We start from the raw sequence: 21,221 nt of genomic DNA, 5'->3' as shown, positions 1-21,221 counted from the left end.
AGTACTTTTACTGTTTTATTATTTTTTAATTTCTCATGACATCATTAGCTTCCTTTTGGTCAATTCTAATTTTCAAGGAATTATTTTCTTCAGCATGGCTTTATACCTCTTTTATCCAGCTGTTAAATCTCTTTCCATGTCTTTCTACCATGGTTTTAATTTCTTTCCCCATTTTTTCCTTTACCACTATCATTTTTTTTATCTTTTTTTTTTTACTCTCATTCTTCTAGGAAATCTTGTTAAATCAATCTGGTGTCCAATCTGCATTTTTAAATTTGAGGCTTTGCTCATATATATATATTTTAAGTCTTTATCTTCTGTGTTTATGTCTGGAGTTTTCCTGTCACCAGAGTAGATCTTTATGGCCGAGTTCTCCATTTGCTCATTCTTTCAGTCTCCTTCTGGAAGGAGAACCCTGGAATTTATGTTAGTGTTGGGCTATGCATACTTTGGGGGGAGGGGGTGGGACTAAGTTGTTCAGCCTGATTTTCTGACCTTTTATGTATTTCTGGTTTCTCATCTCAGTCGGGGTGGGGGAAGTTCCTCTTAGTCTTAAGTGTTCCCAGACTGGTGTGATGGAAGGAGAAGTTTCTTCACTACCCTTTTGGTCTGAGCTCTATAATTCTGGACCCAGGTTTGTGTCTGTTAGCTTGTGCATTGTTGAGTTTCAGTATGCTGCTGCTGGATAAATCCTGCAGGGAAGTTTTAAAGGTTCAGAGACACTGAACTACAATATCCTATTTGGTCGGGGACTCCTTCCTTGGTTATTCCACACCAGGTTTGCATGCTAGGCTAAAGGTTGTCATAGTTCTGCTTCTGGGCTCAGAGCCACACAGCTACATTTCTCAACTTTTCCATTGCTCAGTAGTCAAGTGGGCCCATGCCCACTCAGCCATTCCTGCTCTCAGTGCTGGCCCAGGGATCCTCTGGGATCTCTTTCAGCCCTAGGACTTTCTATATTGGTGCTCTGTGTGGGCCTTTTTCTGTCCCTTGGCATTGGTAGTCTTTCTCATAGCTAACTCTATACAGTCATCGTTGCTGTCAGGCACCTCCTGGCCATTTCCGTGGTCCAGTCTCTGTATGTCTGTCTGTCTTTCTCCCTAAGCCATTCTAGGCTGGAAAAATGATTCATTGTGACTTCTTGACTTCCTGGGTCATTGTGGAGGAAGTATGCTGGCCAAGCTAGGCACAAATGCTTCTTCTAACTCTACCATCTTGACTCTAGCTATGTGTCTCAAAGATAATTGTTGATCTGCATTGGTGTAGGGAATTTTCTCACTCCAGGCTTCCCTACACTAATGAAATTCCACGTTCAGACCAAAAAAAAAAAGTGGACAAGATTAACATGTAAATCCACAAATAAGTCTCAAACCTTGTTTTACTCAATATATTTAACTTCATTCCCCAAGTAACTTGTTTAAGAAAAATATTAATCATAACTCTAAAATCCTAATGATGTCGACTGTTTTGAATTTCATTCATTTTCTCCACAACTAACTTTCTGGAAGTCCTAAAAGTGTTTGAAATATATACATTACCTAGTCAGTAAGTACTAATTTGTTTATTATATTCCAGGCATTCTGTTAAGCATTGAAGCTACAAATACTGTAGTACCGTACCTTGATTAATGCGAACAAGACCCAAGTAATAATTTTAGAATGGAACCTTTATTAAAAAGGCCATGTGCCTGATCAGGCCACATGGTGGGCTGAGCCGCCACCACCTATGTCTCAGGAACAGCAATAGCAGTAGCAGCCAGCAATAGCAGTAGCAGCCAGCAACAGCCCTGATCTGGGGCAGAAGCTTAGCTTATAAAGGAGGCCTTACATAAGCAGTGATTGGTCAGTACACACCTTGAAACTCCCCCAGAAGCCCGCCCACTTCTATGCAGGTGAGCTGACTGGGGAAAGGGTGGAGACCCAGTAGGGGAGGGTGGAGCTGACCTGGCAGTCTGCTCACTCCCTTGGGGGTTGTGGGGAAAACCAGGCACGACATTTCCCACTTCTTTTGTTCCTGTGTTAAACCCTTGACACCCTGGCTGAATCATACAGGACAGTCAGCTTTGTTCCCAAGGGCTGGTAGTGGGGACCCATAACAATTAGCAGTTTAACAGTTAATAGGGACTTCCTATAATCAAGGCCATAGTCTCAAGGAAGAGGAGGTCCTCTAGTTGAATTTCTCCAGGAAGAAGCTGTCCCAATAGAGGTCAGGTTAGGATTCTTGGGGAAGCTGTCTGCATTTGATGTCGTCTTTTTCAGATTCCAAGGTTCAGGGGATGATCCTTAGATGACTAGAGTTCAAAGGTACAAAACAAGAGCCCCAGAAACATGATTTTACATATAAAAGTCTGGTTTTCTAGCCATGAAAGACTAGGTTCAAACAAACAGTTCAGTTTTCTTAGCCACACAGGGCTAGGCTCAGTTAATACAATGAGGTTTTTCTCACAATTTTATAAAATGACATAATTACATAAGTCAGGTACATGTCACCAAGATAACCAAGAAAACAAACTATACAAGAATCATAATGAACATACAGTTCCTTGTATCCCAGTGACCTATTTCATTTAAGCAACACTTTTAAATCCCAGATGCCTCATGTAGTTACAGAATCTAAAAAAGAGTTTTGTTTCTCCAGTTCAGATCTAGAGATGACCAGATAATTTTGACAATATAAATTAGTACAATTACTTAAGATTAGTGCCATATTTTGATACTACAGAGAATTTTCAGTTTATTTGTTGGGGCCTCCAATTATGTTGGGCATAATGGAGCAAGACAGAAGATCCCAGAGATTGAAATTGGAAGTGGATTTTATTGCTGAGGCACAGCTGGGGTCACATACTGTAACAGCAAGCACTCCGGCTTCCCCAGGGTGTCTGCCAACACAGGTTCTTGGATCTGCTTTGTTAAAGGAAAGCAATTCAAAATGGGTTAACAAGCTTACTTTAATCAGTCAGACATATATCGTTTACCTTGTTCAGGGGAAAGAGGTCAGCACCCCGAACTTCAAAGCATACAGGCAGAATTATCAAGACAGAAACAGATCAAGTAGACAGATTTCCAAACTGTCCAACCATTACATCCATACCAAATCAGCATCTGGGTTTTTCAAAGCGGGGCGGGGGGGGGGGGGGCCTGAACAACGGCTTCCCAGAATACAGATCAAATCACAGGACACTTCTCAAAGTGAGCCCCCAAAACAAAGCCTCACATCAGAGCTTATATAGCCTTCTCCTGGCTCAGAGAATGTAACAACCTTATTGACCCACTGGCCAATCAAAAAGTATCTACTGAAAAACAAGCCTCCCACCCCAGACTTCAGGTGCACTTTAGCCTAGGGGCAGGGAAGATCTTCCAAATTTGCATTCCCATTACACATACCCAAATCAGACAGTAAATTGGCATGAACAGTATGCTGGTTTTTAAAGAGATTACAATAGTCAGGTTACATAAACTGAAACTACAATCAGTGATTAGTTAGTATATATTTGAAATTTCCCACTCATTTTTTCTAGGCTGAGGTGCAGGGAACCCAGAATGGGTGGATATGGGGAACACCCAGTAGGGGGCAGGGATTTTTACCCTAGGCAGAACCCCCACCCATAAATGAATTAGGAGAGGGAAGGGTAAAAGTTATGCTAAAATGCCTGTTTACAGAAAAGTGGAAGGGAAGGGAAGGGAAAAAGTTATTTCTACCTTTCCTAAATCCTGTACCTGTTTTAGGAGTCCTTTAAAATAAAAAACCTTTTTTTTTAATTGATTTCATCTGCCCTTTGTAAAATTATCAGACAGATGCATTAAAAAATTAACATTAGCTTCACCCTTAACACTATCTTATACAATCCTTGTGCTAAAATCCAAAATCCATACCTCTGATCTTATTCCCAAACATACTCAAATCATGAATTCATATAATAGAAAATTTTTTTTAAAGCCAGTTTTTTTGCATCTGTATTTAATCCTAGATGTTATCTTCTCTGATCCTGGTATCCTCAAACTTCACTATTCTGGTCAATCAGGCATCTATTTCATTCCTTTTTTTTATTACTAATCATCTCCTTCTTTGAGGGATGTTATCTCTATATTTATTCATTTATTTGGCCCTGAATATTACTTCTCAGTGAATTTGCTATAGAATAAGAGAGGGACAATATCATAACCCTTGCCAGAAGGAAAACTTCCTTAGCCTTGTTGGATTCCAGGAATGAGTCATCTCCACTAGTCATTCAGAAAGCATCAGGTGCTGAAAGCAAGGCTTAGGCATAAATAGGTGGGAGGTTTCCTTTTTCAGAAAGAAAAGGAACAATTGGGAAAGTCAGAGAGATCCCACCTGGGCAGTGTCCAAGGTTGTCCCCAAACTTTTCCAAGCAGACATCCACCTTGAACAGTTCACAGCCTTCAGCCTCTGCCATCCCCTTATCGGCTTTTATGACAACTCCTGTAATCAAAGATTAGAAGAATAGTAAAATTTACAGTCCCTCAAATTATTAAATAGCAAATAAATATGGATTAGTGTCCTTCAGATAGAGCCATCTAAAATTTGATTGAGCTATTAATTACAAACTCAAGTTACAAATCTTTCTGCCTTCCCAAAACTTCCTCATGCTCTCTCAACATACTTCTAAAACTGATACCAACTATCTAGAAAAAGGAGGGGCTGGATGAACCCCATTTGTCCCCTAACCTTCTTATCTGCTTTGTTCAGCTTTTCATAAACTTTAAAGACAGTTTGAATTAACCTGGTGTTAAAATGGTATCTATCTTTTCTTTCAACTAAAGTAACTCTGATTAACCTAAGTATCAGGTACCCAAGTACCCCATCATTTCAAGCACCTGATCATTTCCCCCTTAAACAGCTGGGACCCAAAATCATTTTGGTAGATCTGTAGGTTTTACAAATCTTAGAAAGGGATTCACATGGTCTTTTCTTCACATAATTTCCAATAAGTAGTTTTTCCCAAGCATGCTATTGTAAATACTTGATTTATGATCTGAAACTTAAAAAGAAAAACTTAAAAATGTCAGAAACAATTATGAGGTACCGAAATTTAAACTTCAAACAAAATCAAGTAATTACCAATCTTGTGATATTAATTTAGTAATTTCCAAATTGCTTTGCACAGAAAATTGTTCATCCCATAGCCATTGACACAAACCTCACACTTAGGAAAGGTTTCCCTTAAGGTTGACAAACATAATAATTATAAAATAAACCTTCAAATATGGGAATTTCCCAAAACTAATTTGGTGTAAAAATGCTCCTAAAATAAATTTCCCAACACATTGTATATTCACATATATCCAGGTTAGCATATATATCTATATCCTTAGATGATTCAACAACTTCAGAATAGTAATAAGAAAATTGTTTTTAACATCAGAGTTCATAATTTTTCCAAATTACATAATTTAGCCAAAATTTTAAATGAAATATCAAAATTTTTGCCTGTTTGCAACCCAAATATAAGTTTAAATTAACAAATTTTATAACATAAGAACCCAATACACATGCAATACAAAATTCAGATTTTTTTAAAAAAATAGCTGTAATACTATTCCTACTTCAAAAATGTTTCTTGAGTTCACTTAGCTAAATAGACTTTTAGAAACACAATACAGTCTCAGAAAGATGGCAACAAAATAACAATAAATATCAAATAACTTATAAAATAATTGCCTTTATCAATTCTGGCATGGATTTAAAGTTAGAGAGATACCAACATATGCCAGTCATATTTTACAATCAAGTGTTTCACAAATGCTATTAATTTTCCTTTTACAAATTCAAGGAACAAGTCAAGCTGAGATAGCAAAAAAAACTTCTTTCTATAAGCAATCCCAATATCCTAAAAAACTTCTGGGTTTTTTTTCAAGCAATTTCAATATCCCATTTCCAATTTCTTAATGATTAATTCTCATAATTTGTGAAGATATTTTGTAAGGAAAGTGTAAATTTCCCAAATTAAAAATTTCAAATTATTACAACAGGCAGAATTTTGGTGGACCTTTTGAAAGCAAGCTTTGAATCTGCCAATCTCAAAGCTCCACACTTAATTGGCTTTAATTGGTCAGGCAGGAGATCTAGCCGGCCTGCTTCTTTGATCAGGGGGAGGGATTCCCAAAGAGGGGCCCACCTCCCCACCTTCCCAATGCTCACTGAGGAGGGGAAGGACCAGCACAGTAAAAATTTTGCCCTCCCCCCTTTTTGAGTTTTTTGAGGACTCTGGAGAGCCTCTGTGCCGGGGGCATTTATTTTTCCAATGGCCTAACTCTTTACAGTATGCACATTGGTCCCTTGCAGGAGGGGTGTGGGTACCACGTGGTGTAGTCCTCACTCGGTACCCCATTTGGGAGTTTGAGTTGCAGCCACAAGGACCTGGACAAACTTCTGGTCTGCTTTATCAGAGGGGCTATCCCTGTTGTCATAAACCTTTTGGGCAATTTCTACCAGCTGGGATAGAACCATGCCCTCAAAATCCTCCTGTTTCTGGAGTTTATTATCTGAGGGGAAGGATGGCTGAAGCAGAAGAGGGTTCTTCTGGGCACTGATAGTTTGCCCCAGTCCGGGTGGGGGCGGGGGGCAAAAGGGGACTCAGGGAGGTTGGAAGCCACAAGGAGTTAGGAGAACAGGGGGAGGGAGGGGATCGAGGGTTGTAAGGTGGTGGGAAATTATATTCCTCACTATGATCCTGTACGATTTTTGCAGGAGGTTTTGTCTAAGGAGTATCCAAGAGCAGGTGGGCCACAAGGATTGGGATAACCCTTTGGAAAGAACAGTTCCTAAGCCAGAGAGGGGAAGAGGTGACAAGATCTAACCAGACATCAATATAAGGGAACTGATCTGGATGTCCTGGATTCCCTGTGACCACCCACCACACTTATTGGATAATTTGCTTGTTGAAACTTCCCTGAGGGGGCCAGCTCACCCAACTTGGGCCACTCATTCATGCAATAAGAAATGAGTTTCCTCTTCTTCAAGGGGACCCCATAATCTGCCCCATCCTGATAGGCTACTCTAAAATGGCTTAGTATGCAACCCAGGGATTTGATGTACTGGCTGAACCTCCCATGTCCTAGGATGAAAAGACAGACAAACAGTACAGTCTTATAAACAAATATGTCTGCCCAGTGGAAATCAGAAAAGCTCCCTTGGAGGTGCTCTTCCCATAGCCACTCAAATACCTGCTTTGCAGAATAAAAACGGGGAGGCTTTAAGCAAATGAGCTCAAGACAAAACTTCACGAGGACAGACAATAGTCCCTAGCTGCTTGCTTTGCCCCTGCAGATACTGAACATGAGCTCGAGTGAGCACAGGACACACACAAAAAAATACAAACATTAAGCAGAATACTGATGGTCAAGAGGCTTTGGCGTCCCAAAGCTTTGCCAGGGAGGAGATGCCCCCTACACAAATGGCTACATCTAGCCCTTCCCCCCTCCAGAACAGAACCAGAACAGATTTTTACTAACCCCCAAACTGGAGGTCCTGGATACACAAAAGGTCAAATGAGGAGCCGGTAGAAATCGGGAGGCAGGTGCAATCTTTCCCTCCTCCAGACCTGGGGCCCTGGAACATCACCAAGGGCTAGCCCCTCTAAGAATCTGGGTGAGCAGATGCCTACCCCCAAGGCTGAGAGCTCTTCCTATTCGGCAAAATCTCACTGGCTTCCCATGCAGTAGCCAGGACTGCTTCCTCCCCACCCCTCTCCTTTTCTCTTTCTCCAAAGGGGAGACAAGGAGAGATGGAAGTCCAATAGTTTCCCTGGCCAATTTTTGACCACAGAAGTTGTTAGTTACAGACAGACAAACAGAAAGGCAAGCACACAAACACAACAGACAGATAACCACTCACCTCCAGATGCTGACACGGAGATCTGGGTCCAAAGAGCCAAAATGTTATCTTACTGATGTCAGGGGATGGTCTGGACTTTCTCAGTCTTGAGTTCTGAGCTCTGAGAAAATTTCAGATGCTGGCTCAAGGAAGTCAAAGCTGAGGGGCCTCCATCCCCTGAGGCCGAGCGAGGATCTTAGGCCATGGACAGCAACACAGAATGCTGTCAAATCTCTGTGGGACCTCCAAATGTAGTACTGTACCTTGATTAATGTGAATAAGGCCCAAGTAATAATTTTAAAATGGAACCTTTATTAAAAAGGCCACGTGGCTTATCAGGCCACGTGGCGGGCTAAGCTGGCACCACCCATGTCTCAGGTACAGCAATAGCATTAGCAGCCGGCCACAGCCCCAATCTGGGGCAGAACCTTAGCTTATAAAGGAGGCCTTACATAAGCAGTGACTGGTCAGTACACACCTTGAAACTCCCCCAGAAGCCCGGCCACTTCTATGCAGGTGAGCTGACTGGGGGAAAGTGTGGAGACCCAGTGGGGTAGGGTGGAGCTGACCTGGCAGTCTGCTCACTTCCTTGGGGTCGTGGGGAAAACCAGGCACAACAATACAAGCAAAAAAAAAAAAATAGTATTTACTCTCAAGTCATTTACATTCTAAAAGATGAAAATAACATAGGAAAAAAAAAGAGAGGAGAAAGGAAAGTAGAAAGGAAGTTCTTGCCCGATGGCTAGGTGGCTAAGTCTATAGAACAAAGGATGCTTACCTTGGGACCTTTCTCCCACATGGAGATTCCAGGAAGAATTTACCAATGGCAGAAAGGGCCTTTAGGAGTGGAATCAGGAGGCAAATTGAGAGAGTCAAAAGACTTGGATAATAAGCCCCCAAATAATTGCATACTAGCTATAATTTTCTTTTTACATATAAGAACCAAATGAGTTTATTAATTTGGACTGTGAAACATTACTCCTAAGGTGAAACAATGCTTTTTCACACTACAGTATTTTCTTGATGAAAGGAGGTAGAAATCTGTTGGGGGTTTGTTTCTTATACTATATTACAAACTAAAAATGCAACAGTGAATTATTCTGGCAGAAGATTAAATAAGTGATATGTGGGTATCCACTGAAAATATTATTTCCACTTAAATTTTAGCACAACATCAAATATCAGACAACTCTGTAAGAGCAAAGTGGCAAAGTAAGACAGAAATCAGAAATCATAATAATGTGGTTTGTGATACAACTTCATTTTATAGCATCTTTCATATGAACTGCTATCCAAAGTGCTTTCTAGAATAAAATAATATGAGTGGACTGCCTGCTGTATAAATTACAGAAAATGGTGTTGTAAGGACATTATGGGGGTGTAAATTAAAGCATTCCATCATAAAGTCAATAGCAGAGGGTGAGAGCAGTAAAGAGGTAGGCAGGAGAAAATATTTTAGATGAGGTTTGAAATACCCTGATTTATGAAATTTTTTGCCCCAGGGTGGAGAGAGGGAGGGAAGGAGGGAGGGAGGGAGAGAAATTTTACTATTGCCTGTGATGGGGGAAAGGGGGAAACAAATCTAGTATATTACTTGAATTTATATATTTGATTCTATAGCCACAAGAATGGTATGTTCTAATTGCTATAGAGTAATAGATGTCCTGCATAACGCCCTAAAGATTGTCTAGAACATTTAGGGTTAGAAATGAATTTTGACAGAAACTCTCCAAGGATCCATTAAGTAGAAACTGCTGCCAACCATACAACCACTGATGCAGAGATAGGGGAAAACTGCAGTTTATTGTAGTCAAATGAAAGTCAACGCTGAAATCCAACAACGACAACAAAATTCAATGAGCCCTGAGCATCAGTTTTAGCAACCTTATATAGATTTTGGTTACATAAATGGTATTTCAAAGAGCAAATGAAAGAAGATAAGGATTTACAGACCAAAGAATAGATGGTAAGAAGGGTAATATCTATATCAAGTAAAACAGGAAACCAGCTGGTTAACACCATACCTGTAGTTGATAAATTTGATTTTGTAGACTCTGGCTATTGATTTCTATGTGACCTGCCCATCTTAAGTATATGGTTGTAAGAAAGTTAAGGCATGTAGCAAAGCCAGACTTTTTACTGTTGTTCAGTTGTGTCTAACTTTTTGTTAAGCCATTTGGGGTATTCTTGGCAAAGAAACTGGAATGGTTTGCCATGTCCTTCTCCAGTTCACTTTACATAAGAGGAAACTGAGGCAAACAGGGTTAAGTAACTTGCCAGGATCACACAGCTAGTAAGCACCTGAGACTGGATTTGAACTCAGATATTCCTGACTCTAGGCCTGGCCCTCAATCGACTGCACACCTAGCTGCCCCTAAATCCTCTCATAAAATCATTCTGACATAAGAACAAACCTAAAGCCCCCATGGAGCCTGGTATCACATTAGCCTCCCAGTTATCCTCCAGACTTCTAAAGGCCCATCTTTGATCTGGGTAAATGGTCATAGCTTAATCCAGTCTAGATCATTGCCTATAGGCAGTTATAAATGTGAAATGGGAAGCCAGCAGAGAAGATGGAAAAGCAGATTTAAGAATCATCTACATAGTAATGAGAATTAAAGGTAGGGGAGCTGATGAGATCACCAAGTGTAATAGTATAGAGGAAGAATAGAAGTGAGCCCAGGAGAGTACCCTGGGAAAATCGCAGTTAGTAAGAATGACCGAGATACTGCAAAAAAAAAAAAAAGCCAGAGGGAATATGTAGATAGGTGGGAGGAGAACCAGGATAGAGTTGTGTCATGAAAACCTAGAAAGCAGAGAGTATCAATTAGGAGAGGGTGGAGGACAACATGAAAGGTTGCAGAGAGGTCAAGAAGGATGAGGATTGAAAAAAAGCCATGAGATTTAGCCATCAAGAGATTGTTAGTAACTTTGGAGATAGAAGTTTTCATCAAAAGGTGACATTAGAAGTCAAGTTTTAGAGAACAAAGAGAGAGAGAGGAAAGGAAGCAGAAACACCTAAAATTTTAGGCACAAAAAGGAGGAGAAATATGGGATAATAGCTAGCAGGGATTGGTGGATCAAGTGAGGGTTTTTTTAAGGATGAAAAAAAAACATGGGCATGTTTATAGGCAGTAGGAAAGCAGTCAGTAGAAAAGGAGAAATTGAAGGTGAGAGAGTGAGTACATGATAGCACAGACAATCTGCTGAAGAAGGAATGGAATGGGATCACATGTGCATAGAGAAATCTGCCTTGGCAAGGAGAAGGGTAACTTCTTTGTTTAAGACAGAGTTGAAAGAACATACTTAAGAAGGCATCTGGGTGATGTGAGTTGAGAAGAGAAAACTCTTGGAGAATAGCCTCAGCTTTTTTTTTTTTCAGTGAAATATGAGGTCCAAGTTCTCAACTGAGAGAGTGGGGAGAAGAGGGAACTATGGAAGTTTTGAAGAAGAATTTAAAAAGTTTGGAAATGCTACTGTGATGAGTGGAATGGTGAGGTGTAAAAAGACTGCTTTGCTGCAGTAAAGGGCCAGTTGAGATTATGTAGCTTAAGTTTGTAATGGATACAGTTAGCAGGTTATATGGTGGGGTTTTATTCAGCTTCAAGAAGCATCACATGAGTAAGAGCAAAGATATTGGATAGTGGAAGAAGAAAGCAAATAGAAGTCATGGTGAATAAACAGGACTGAAACATCATGGACTAAATAAACCTCACAACACCCATTCCACAGGTGAATCAATGTTTCTGTGGAATTAAATGAAAAGGGGAGGGAAGCTATAAGGAGAGAAAGGAAGAAAAGGATAAATGGGAATAAGTGAGAAACACTAATAAAATCTAAGGTTAATAGTGAAGTGACAGCAATGAGACAACATAACAAAATTTATGGGATACAGTAAAAATCTTATTTAGAGGAAAATTTATTTCTCTAAATTCTTACATCAACAAAATGGGAAAAGAACAGATCAATGAATTGGGCATGCAAAGGAAAAATCTAGTAAAAGAACAAATTGAAAATCCCAAATTGAGCACCAAATTAAAAATCCTGAAAGTAAAAAATGAGATTATAAATCTAGGAAATGGTTTTATGTTTTTGCTTTTTTTTTTTTTTTGGAGGGGGGAAGGCAGGGCAATTAGGGTTGCAACTTGCCCAAGGTCACAGAACTAGTAAGTGTTAAATGTCTGAGGCTGGATTTGAACTCAGGTCCTCCTGACTCCAGGGCTGGTGCTCTATTCACTGTGCCACCTAGCTGCCCCAGAGCTGGTTTTATGAAAAAAACAAAAACAATAAGATAGATAAGCCATTGGCTAATATTTTTGCCTTTTGCCTTTTGGAGGGCAATTGGGGTTAAGTAACTTGCCCAAGATTACGTGGCTAGTTTTTTTGTGTGGATGTTAAGTGTCTGAGGCCAGAACCAAACTCAGGTCCTCCTGACTCTGGGGCCAGCGCTTTACTCACTGTACCACCTAGTTGCCCCGCCATTGGCTAATTTAATTTAAAAAGCAGAAAACTAAATATCCAATATCAAAACTGAAAGGGTGAAATTACCACTAATGAAGAAGAAATTAAAAGTCATTAGGAAATATTTTGCCCAATTATATGCCAATAAGTTTGACAATCTGAGAGAAATCAATGAATATTTACAAAAATATAAATTACTTAGAATAACAGATCAGGAAATAGAATATCTAAATAACCCCATCTTAGAAAAAAAAATTTGAACAAGTCATTAATGAACTCCCTAGGAAAAAATCCCCAGGGCCAGATGGGTTCACGAGTGAATTCTACCAAACACTTAAAAAACAATTAATTCCAATACTATATAAACTATTTGGAAAAACAAAGAAGGGGCCCTCTCTTTATGCCACAAATATGGTGCTAATATCTAAACCAGGAAGGCTAAACAGAGAAAGAAAATGATAGATAAATTTCTCTAATGAATATCAATGAAAAAATTTTGAACAAAATACTAGCAAGGAGATTACAACAATACATCACACATTATGACCAGGTGGGATTTATACCAGGAATGCAGGCTTGGTTCAATATTAAGAAAACTATCAGCAAAAATAACAAAATTATCAGAGATTATATAATTATTTCAATAGGTGCTGAAAAAGCTTTTGCCAAAATACAGCACCCATTCTTATTAAGAACCCTGAAGAACATAGGAATAAAAGAAGCTTTCCTTAAAAGGATAATCATTATCCATCAAAAACCATCAGCAAGCATTATCCGTAATGGGAATAAGCTAGAAGCTTTCCCAATAAGATCAGGGGTAAAGCAAGGATGTCCATTATCACCACTATTATTTAATATAGTACTAGAAACATTAGCTATAGCAATAAGAGAAAAAAAAGAGAGATATAAGGAATTTGAATATGCAATGGAGAAAGAAAACTATCAAACTTTGCAAATGATTTGATGGTATGCTTAGAGAATAAACTAAGTGTTGTGATGTTCCTGCTTCTAGTGCTCTTGCCTTTAGTTGGTCCTAACCCCTACACTCCCACTTTGTATTTGTGGACTCTTACTAAGACAATTGATGGGACTCTAATTTCAAAAACGTGATTCATGGCCAGCCCACCCTTTTCTTTGATCACTGTGCCCCAGATTTATGTTGCTTCCCTATACAGGCATGTATTCTGTGGGGACTAATGATGCTGCTTGTGGAGCAGAAAAGCAGCCTTTGGTCAACCCAGCCATATGTCTGCCCTGAGGATGGGTCTTCCAATTGTGGGGGGGGGGGGGGTCGGGAAATATCACTCTGTCAATTGGGATTGTGTCACCATTGCTGACTGGGTCTCCAGTGGCAACCATGACCACCACATTTCATTTCATTGTAATACCCCTAAATCATGTAACCCAGTTGTCATCAGGGTTTTAAATTGGACTAAACAAACTTAGAAAATGGGGAAGACCTGGGGAGTTAGATTTTATGTTGTAGGAAGGGATCCCGGAGCCTTGTTCCCTATTCAGTGCACTCCGGTGCCAAGGGATCTTACTCCCATTGGTCCCAACCCAGTCCTGAACCCACCTAAGGAGGCTGATCAAACTCGACATGTGCCCCTTAACCCACACTCTTACCATAACCCCTGCAGGTTCAGGGATTACTTTGGCAAACCCCAGGCTACATGCCCACTCTTATCATGTTCTTGATACTATTTTCTCTTTCCTAAATTCCTCGGATCCCAGCCTAACTTCTGACTGCTGGTTTTGCTTAAACCCTGCCCCTCCCTATTTTGTTGGGCTAGGTTTAAATTCATCAAAGGGTTTGACTAATCATGAAATTCAGTATTGGAAACCCACATTCACTGGCACTGATCTCCCTGCCCACTGTAACCTTGGCTCCCCCAAGCTTACATTAGGAGATGTGCAGGGACAAGCCTGGTGTATTAAATCTAGGGGCCACACCCTCCAGCAGTCACCTTATAAAAACCTTTGTGCTTCAGTGGTCAAGTTTTTTCTGAAACAGGGATTTTCACCAAATGTTTTCTTAGCCCCTAAAAATGCCTGGTTTGCCTGTACCTTAGGTTTAACTGCTTGTGTACAGGAACACATCCTTGCTGGTAGCTTCCCCGAATTCTACATTTTAGTTCATGTCCTTCCATAGATATACATTTATTCAGGAGAAGGGGCTCATAAACATTTTGGGCTACAAGCCCACTATAAAAGAACAGTTCCCATTTTAGTCCCTATCTTAGTTGGTCTAGGCATAGCAGGTTCAGCAGCAGTGGGAACCATGGCCCTAGGACAAGAAAAGAGTAATTTTGAAGCCCTTACCTCCCAAGTCTACACAGATATCCGAGACTTGGAGAGCCAAATCTACTACTTGGAGACCACCCTAGATTCCCTGGCCAAAGTGGTTCTCCAAAACTGCTGAGGTTTAGACCTCCTGTTTCTCAAGCAAGGTGGCCTTTGTATGGCCCTTGGAGAAACCTGCTGTTTTTATGTCAACCACTCTGGGGTGCTTCAGGAATCTCTGGCTACTGTACGTCAATGTTTGGCTGACAGAGAGGCTCATCATCAACAATCTATGTCTTGGTACCAATCTCTTTTTCTAACTGGTCCCCCTGGCTCACATCACTTGTAACTTCCCTTGTAGGACCATTTGCTTTGCTGTCACTGGGGTTGCTATTGACCTCCTGCCTTATTAACTGCCTAACTACCTATGTTAGACAAAGGATTCAAGCTGTTAAGCTGTTTGCCCTTTGCACTGCCTATGTCCCATATGTTCCACTGGACTCAGTTGAGTCCAAGATACAACTATGAACCAGTAAAAAGGGGGGAGTGAAGTGCCCACCAGAAATTATACACTAGAGCCCCCTTAAACCTGCTAGAGGGGACCCCTACTAGATTCCTTGGAAACCACCTAATAGGCTCCAATAGTAAACAAATGTTTCACCTGTGTTGCTAAAAACATGCCACAGATTCCCACGGATTCAGGTCTGTTTCGCTTCAGTAGAAATAATGCTAAGGCTTTGTTTCAATAGGAATAATACTGAGAATGCTTTGCTTCAATGGGAATAATACTGAGAATGCTTTGCTTCAATAAGAATAATACTGAGAAAGCTTCGCTTCTATGGAAACAATGCTAACCCCTTAGAAACATATTCTGTTGCTAGCAATCACATTGTCTATAAAATTATGTCTAACAGAAAGCTCGATGCTGTCTTTTGGTCTGAGAGGCAGTCCTGGCCGGTTAATAAACACTCCTATCAAAATTATAATTGGCCTAGCTGTCCTGTTATATCTCAGTGTCCATTACACTGGGAATGAAGCACAGTCATGACTGAGCCTCAGTTTTAGCCCCAGAGTGGCCCTGACCGGCAGCAGCTGGAGAAAACTTCACAAGTGTAAATCATCAGCAGCTGTAGCTGTTTCCAGACTTCTCAATCCACAAATGCCAAAGACAAACTGAAAGGTCAGTGTGGAACTTTGTTGGTAAAAGGGGGAGCATGGTACAGCTACTGCCCCCAGAGAGAGAAGCAGCAAAGGGATGGTGTCTGCAGCCACAGCAACATGACCGCTTCCAGTGCTCCTGGACTGCAGATTGTAGGGGGACCAAATGACCATTCAGAGGGTAACCACTCTTGCTTTGATCTGCTTGGATCTGGATGTCGGTCTTGGGTGGTAGTCCTGGAGTGTGTGACAAGTGAGCCTGAGCATGTGGGGATTGTAGAGAGGATACCCATATAATAACTTCAGCAGCTGCAAAACCCCCAGCAATTTGGGACATAGCTCTCTCCATTCTGGAAGCAGAGTCCTCCCATGACAAAGAACTCAAAAGTCAAGTTATTGGCTGCCAATATGAGCTAGCAATGGAAACACAAACACATGATAGAATCCTTTTTTGGGGACAAAAAGGATCAAGGCATGGAGTTGGAGGAAGACAGCAAAGTCAGAACTCCTGCATCAAAAGCCTCCAGTAAAATATAAACTGGTTACAGGCCATGGAGGAGATCAAGAAGGATTTTGAAAATCAAGTAAGAGAAGTAGAGGAAAAATTGGGAGAGAAATGAGAATGATGCAAGAAAATCATGAAAAGCAAGTCAACAGCCTGCTAAAGGAGACCCAAAAATACAAAGAAGAAAATAACACCTTAAAAAATAGACTAACTCAAATGGAAAAAGAGGCCCAAAAAGCCAATAAGGAGAAGAATGCTTTAAAAACTGTAATTGCCCAGATGGAAAAGGAATTTCAAAAACTCACTGAAGAGAATAACTCCTTCAAAATTAGATTGGAGCAATTGGAAGCTAATGACTCTATGAGAAATAAAGATACTATAAAACAGATCCAAACAAATGAAAAAATAGAAGGCAATGTGAAATATCTCAATGGAAAAACCACTGACATGGAAAATAGATCCAGGAGAGATAATTTAAAAATTATTGGACTACCTGAAAGCCATGATAAAAAAAAGAGTCTAGACATAATTTTTCAAGAAATTATCAAGCAAAATTGCCCTGATATTCTAGAACCAGAGGGCAAAATAGATCATCCCTTGCAAAGGATCCCAAAAAGAAAATTCCTAGGAATATTATAGCCAAATTCCAGAGTTCCCAGGTCAAGGAGAAAATACTGCAAGCAGTCAAGAAGAAACAATATGAGTATTGTAGAAACACAATCAGGCTAACATAAGATCTAGCAGCTTCTACATTAAGGGATCAAAAGGCTTAAATATGATATTCTGGAGGTCTAAGGAACTAGGATTAAAAGCAAGAATCAGCTACCCAGCAAAACTGAGTATAATGCTACAAGGGAAAATATGGTCATGCAATGAAATAGAGGATTTTCAAGCATTCTTGATGAAAAAACTAGAGCTGAACAAAAAAATTGACTTTCAAATACAAGAAGCAAGAGAAGCATGAGAAGGTAAACATGAAAAAGAAATCATAAGGAACTTAGTAAAGTTGAACTATTTTCATTCCTACATGGAAAAACGATATTTGTAACTCATAAGACTTTTCTCAGTATAAGGATAGGTGAAGGGAATATATATGTGTGTGTATAGACAGACAGAGGGCACAGGATAAGTTGAATATGAAGGGATGATATCTAAAAAATAAAAGTAAGAGGTGAGAGAGGAATTTATTGGGAGAAGAAGAAAGGGAGAGATAGATTAGGGTAAATTATCTAATATAAAAGAGGCAAGAGAAAACTGTTACAAGGGAGGGGAAGAGCAGGAAGGTGAAAAGTAATGGGACAACCTGCTTCTCATCAAATTTGGCCTAAGGAGGGAATAACATACACACTCAATTGGGTATCTTATCCTACAGGATAATAGAGGGGTAGAGGATAAGAAGGGGAAGGATAGAAGGGAGGGAAGATTGGGGGAGAGGGTAGTTAAAAGCAAACATTTTTGAAAAGGGAAGAGTCAAAGGAGAAAATAGAATAGGTGGGGGTGGGATAGGATGGAGGGAAATATAGTTAGTCTTTCACAATTTAACTACTATCAAAATGATTTAGGTAACTACACATGTACAATCTATATTGAATTGCTTATCTTCCCAGTGGAGGTGGGTGAGGAAGGAAGAATGGGAAAAAATCTGGAACTCAAAGTTTTAAAAACAAATGTTTAAAATTTGTTTTTTTACATGCAACTGGGAAATAAGATATACAGGTACTGAGGTATAGAAACCCATCTTCCCTTACTGGAAAGTTGGGGAAGTGAAGGGGAAGGATATAAGAGAGAACAGATTGGGGGAAGGGGTATTCAGTAGGCTTGGTATTTTGGGATGGGGGGGTAGGGGAAAGACAGGGTGAAAAAAACTGTAACTCAAAATCTTTTGGAAATGAATGTTGAAAACTAAAAATGAATAAATTTTTGAAAAATGAAAATACAACATATAACATAAACAAAAAAAATTAAAATGTTATGGAAAAGTGAGATGAAAAGATGAAAATTAACTTTTTGGAGGAAAAAAAAGAGGAAGAGCAAAGAAAATTCTGGAAGGATCAGAAGCTTCCCTATGGAAACCCTAGGAGATTTAGGTTAGGAAAGCCTATCCTTTAGGCAGATAGATTTTGCCACTTGCACCTGCCAGAAGCTTGAAAGATGGATTGATTATTAAGGAATAAGAAATTAACCCCAAGGGGGAATTGATTCCATCCTGTGGCTGCCCCTCACAGTTAATTCAAGCTCTCATCCAGGAAGAACAGGGAGTTCCAGTAGGAGACTCATGAGCAGAACAACCATCATCTGCCCAGTAACCAGCACCACCACCAAGATGCTAAAAAGCAGCCTGTTGAATAGAAGTACAGATGTATGGTGAAAAAGCTGACTGGTCTTAGAGACAGACACCATCAGAATCCTGGGTAATATTTAGAAGTCTGGACAGTTTGGATCATAAATTGAGGTTTCTCTATGATCCACACTGTGGAAAATTAATAGATTTCTCTCAGGAGCTTATCCACTGACTGTCTCTTGACTAACAAAAGAGTTACCCAGAAGTTATCACAGAAACAACAAACCTTTATCCCATTTGGGGATTTCCCAGTTGCTCCCAGTTATGGGTGTTCCACTCCCCCAATTGCTACCCTGAAACAGGAGGCAGTCAGTCCACGACTTTATAACCTGCATGGATATGCATCCCCACCTCCAGATGATAGAATTATAACCCCACACATAACTAAAGCATTAATAGCCACAGGCTCACCTAAAGAGACAACCTCCCTTTTGCTCCTTTCACATCCAGAAACTGCTCTATCAGGGAACTGTCAGCCTGGATAGCTTACTTCCTAAAATGACTAGAGGCAGGGAGAGAGGTAGCAATGTTTTAATAGTTAAGAAACTAGGCAAGACATAGATTGGAGTAAGGGGTGAGGCTCCTTTAAGAAAGAATTTTGGGAGTGGGTATTCAGGAAACAGTAATAGAAGTAAGGAACTTCTCCCAGAAGTTCCCTCCAGAAGAGATATATGCTGATGACCATAAGGTCATGAAGTACCCTGTGGGATAGATATCGGGTCCCTAACAGCATCCTGTGATAGAAATATAGCGATGTGAGGTGTTGCCCTGAGGCAGGGAGACTCTCAAGAAGATGATCCATTTGATTAGGCAGGAAAAAGTAGGCTAACCTGGAAGATGAGGAAGAGCCAGGGAAGATGAGGTAGGTCATTTTTAGAATGGATCACAGGGGATTCCCCAAGCATGAGGATAACAAGCTAGTTTGGAAGATTTGTGCTCTGTTAGACCAAAGTCCTTGGACCTCAGCCTTTGGCCTTCAATCCACCCAAGATTTCTGACCTCACTCCCTTCAAATCATACAAACAGGAATGGGGTGGAGAGGGGTCCCCAAGCTAGCTATTTCCCCAGGGGATCTCAGTCCAGATGCACAGATAAAGTGGCAAAAAGGGGGAACAAGACATCATTTTCTGGACAAGATACACAGACTGTACCAATAGGTCAAGTTCCTACAGACACAGAGGCAGGGTTCCATAGGAATATCCCCAAAAAGATGGTCAGAAATAAACTCCCATGCCTGAAGGTCCCAACAACAAAGAAAGAGGTTCAGGTCAGGATTGGGCCATTCAGCTTTTGGTAGCCACACATCCCACAGGTAGGGATCTTTATAAGACCCCTCTATGGTGTGCTGCCCAATTTGAGTGGGGACCACAGCAACAAGTTGTACTGGAAACTGCTCAACAAATGATTTAATAGGACCTTCCACTTGGACCCTTGTGACTTTCTAATGCCTAACTGTTTGCTTCAGTTTCCTCATTTGTAGCTAGAGAAGGAAATGTAAACCACTCCAATATCTTTGCCAAGAAAAACTTAAATGGGGCATCATGAAGAGCTAGACACAACTGAAAACAACTGAACAACAACTCACTAATGGTACACAACTCCAGGTAACAACTACTCCAATAGGACACAATTAGAGTTTATGTCAGAAGGATGGAACCCAGAGACGTCTAGGATTCCAAAGTATACATTTATAGGAGTACTGGTCACTTATACCCACTTTGAGAAATAGTTATTAGACTGCTAGTCTTGACTGAGGCAGGGAGATGGATTGGAGCTATTCCTACCCAACCAAGATTTGCTTTTCAGAATATCTGAACTAATTCCTACCTCCACCAACAGTGGTTCTTATCCTTTTTTTCTTAACTTTTACTCCTTCCCAATTCCTGAACCAAATTTAAGGTTTGTTTGCTTATGATTAATTGCTTCCTGAATTTATTCTCCTCATTCCCTGCTTTACCTTTTATGCTTTTATATTTGTATAGACTGCTACTTGTGCACCCTGATTATTTGAGATAGTAAGTTGCTTCAAACTCTCTTCCCCTTCCTCTTTCTTTCTTCTTTTAAGATAATCAACATAACAAAACCACTGTCAAGTATTCTGTATTTTTTGACCCCTCTATACCCCATGTTGACATTAGGATTCTGAAGAGACCCTTGAATCATACCCTTTGATGATAAAGTATTCATCCTTAAAGTCTTTTCCAATCATTCACATGTATTTACTTTTTTATATTTCTCTTGACTCCTGTGTTTGTATTTCAAAGTTTCTATTCAGTGCTAGTCTTTTCATCAGAAATGCTTTCAAGTCTTTTTCATAGAAGTTCTATTTTTTCCCCTCATAGAATTATAGTCAACTTTGTTGTGCAAATTATTTTTGGATAAGCATATCTTTGTCTTTTGGAATTTTACATCTTTTACTGTCTGTGCCTTTTCAGTGATGGCTGCAAAATCTTGTGTGATCCTGACTGGGGTTCCTTGGTACTCAAACTCCTCCTTTCTGGCTACTTGCATCTAGTATTTTTTCTTTGATTTGGAGCACTGGATCTTGGCAATAATGTTCACAGGAGTTTTCATTGTAGGGTTTCTTTTAGGAAGAGATCAGTGGGTTCTTTCTATTTCTATTTTGCCCCCTTGCTCAAA

At 40.1% G+C, this 21,221-nt stretch overlaps 1 long non-coding RNA gene across 2 annotated transcripts; it reads right to left on the bottom strand.

Moving 5' to 3' along the window:
* Positions 1–1,656: 1,656 nt before the first annotated feature.
* On the bottom strand, positions 1,657–7,972 carry LOC138161268 (uncharacterized). Of its 2 annotated transcripts, none has more exons than XR_011168318.1 (3): positions 7,855–7,972; positions 4,333–4,440; positions 1,657–2,900 (listed from the first exon to the last, which is right to left on the bottom strand). It is a non-coding gene; the product is annotated as an uncharacterized lncRNA (long non-coding RNA). The 2 variants fall into 2 exon arrangements; XR_011168319.1 differs by having other exon boundaries at positions 1,657–2,290.
* Between the last annotated feature and the right edge of the window lie 13,249 nt (positions 7,973–21,221).

The sequence above is a fragment of the Petaurus breviceps genome, unplaced genomic scaffold (genome assembly GCF_028583685.1).
Source record: "Petaurus breviceps papuanus isolate PSGF00001 unplaced genomic scaffold, PetGlider_PUasm1.0 184, whole genome shotgun sequence".
NCBI lineage: Eukaryota > Metazoa > Chordata > Mammalia > Diprotodontia > Petauridae > Petaurus > Petaurus breviceps.
The sequence above is the reverse complement of the archived record's forward strand: the minus strand, read 5'-3'. Positions and strand labels throughout refer to the sequence as shown.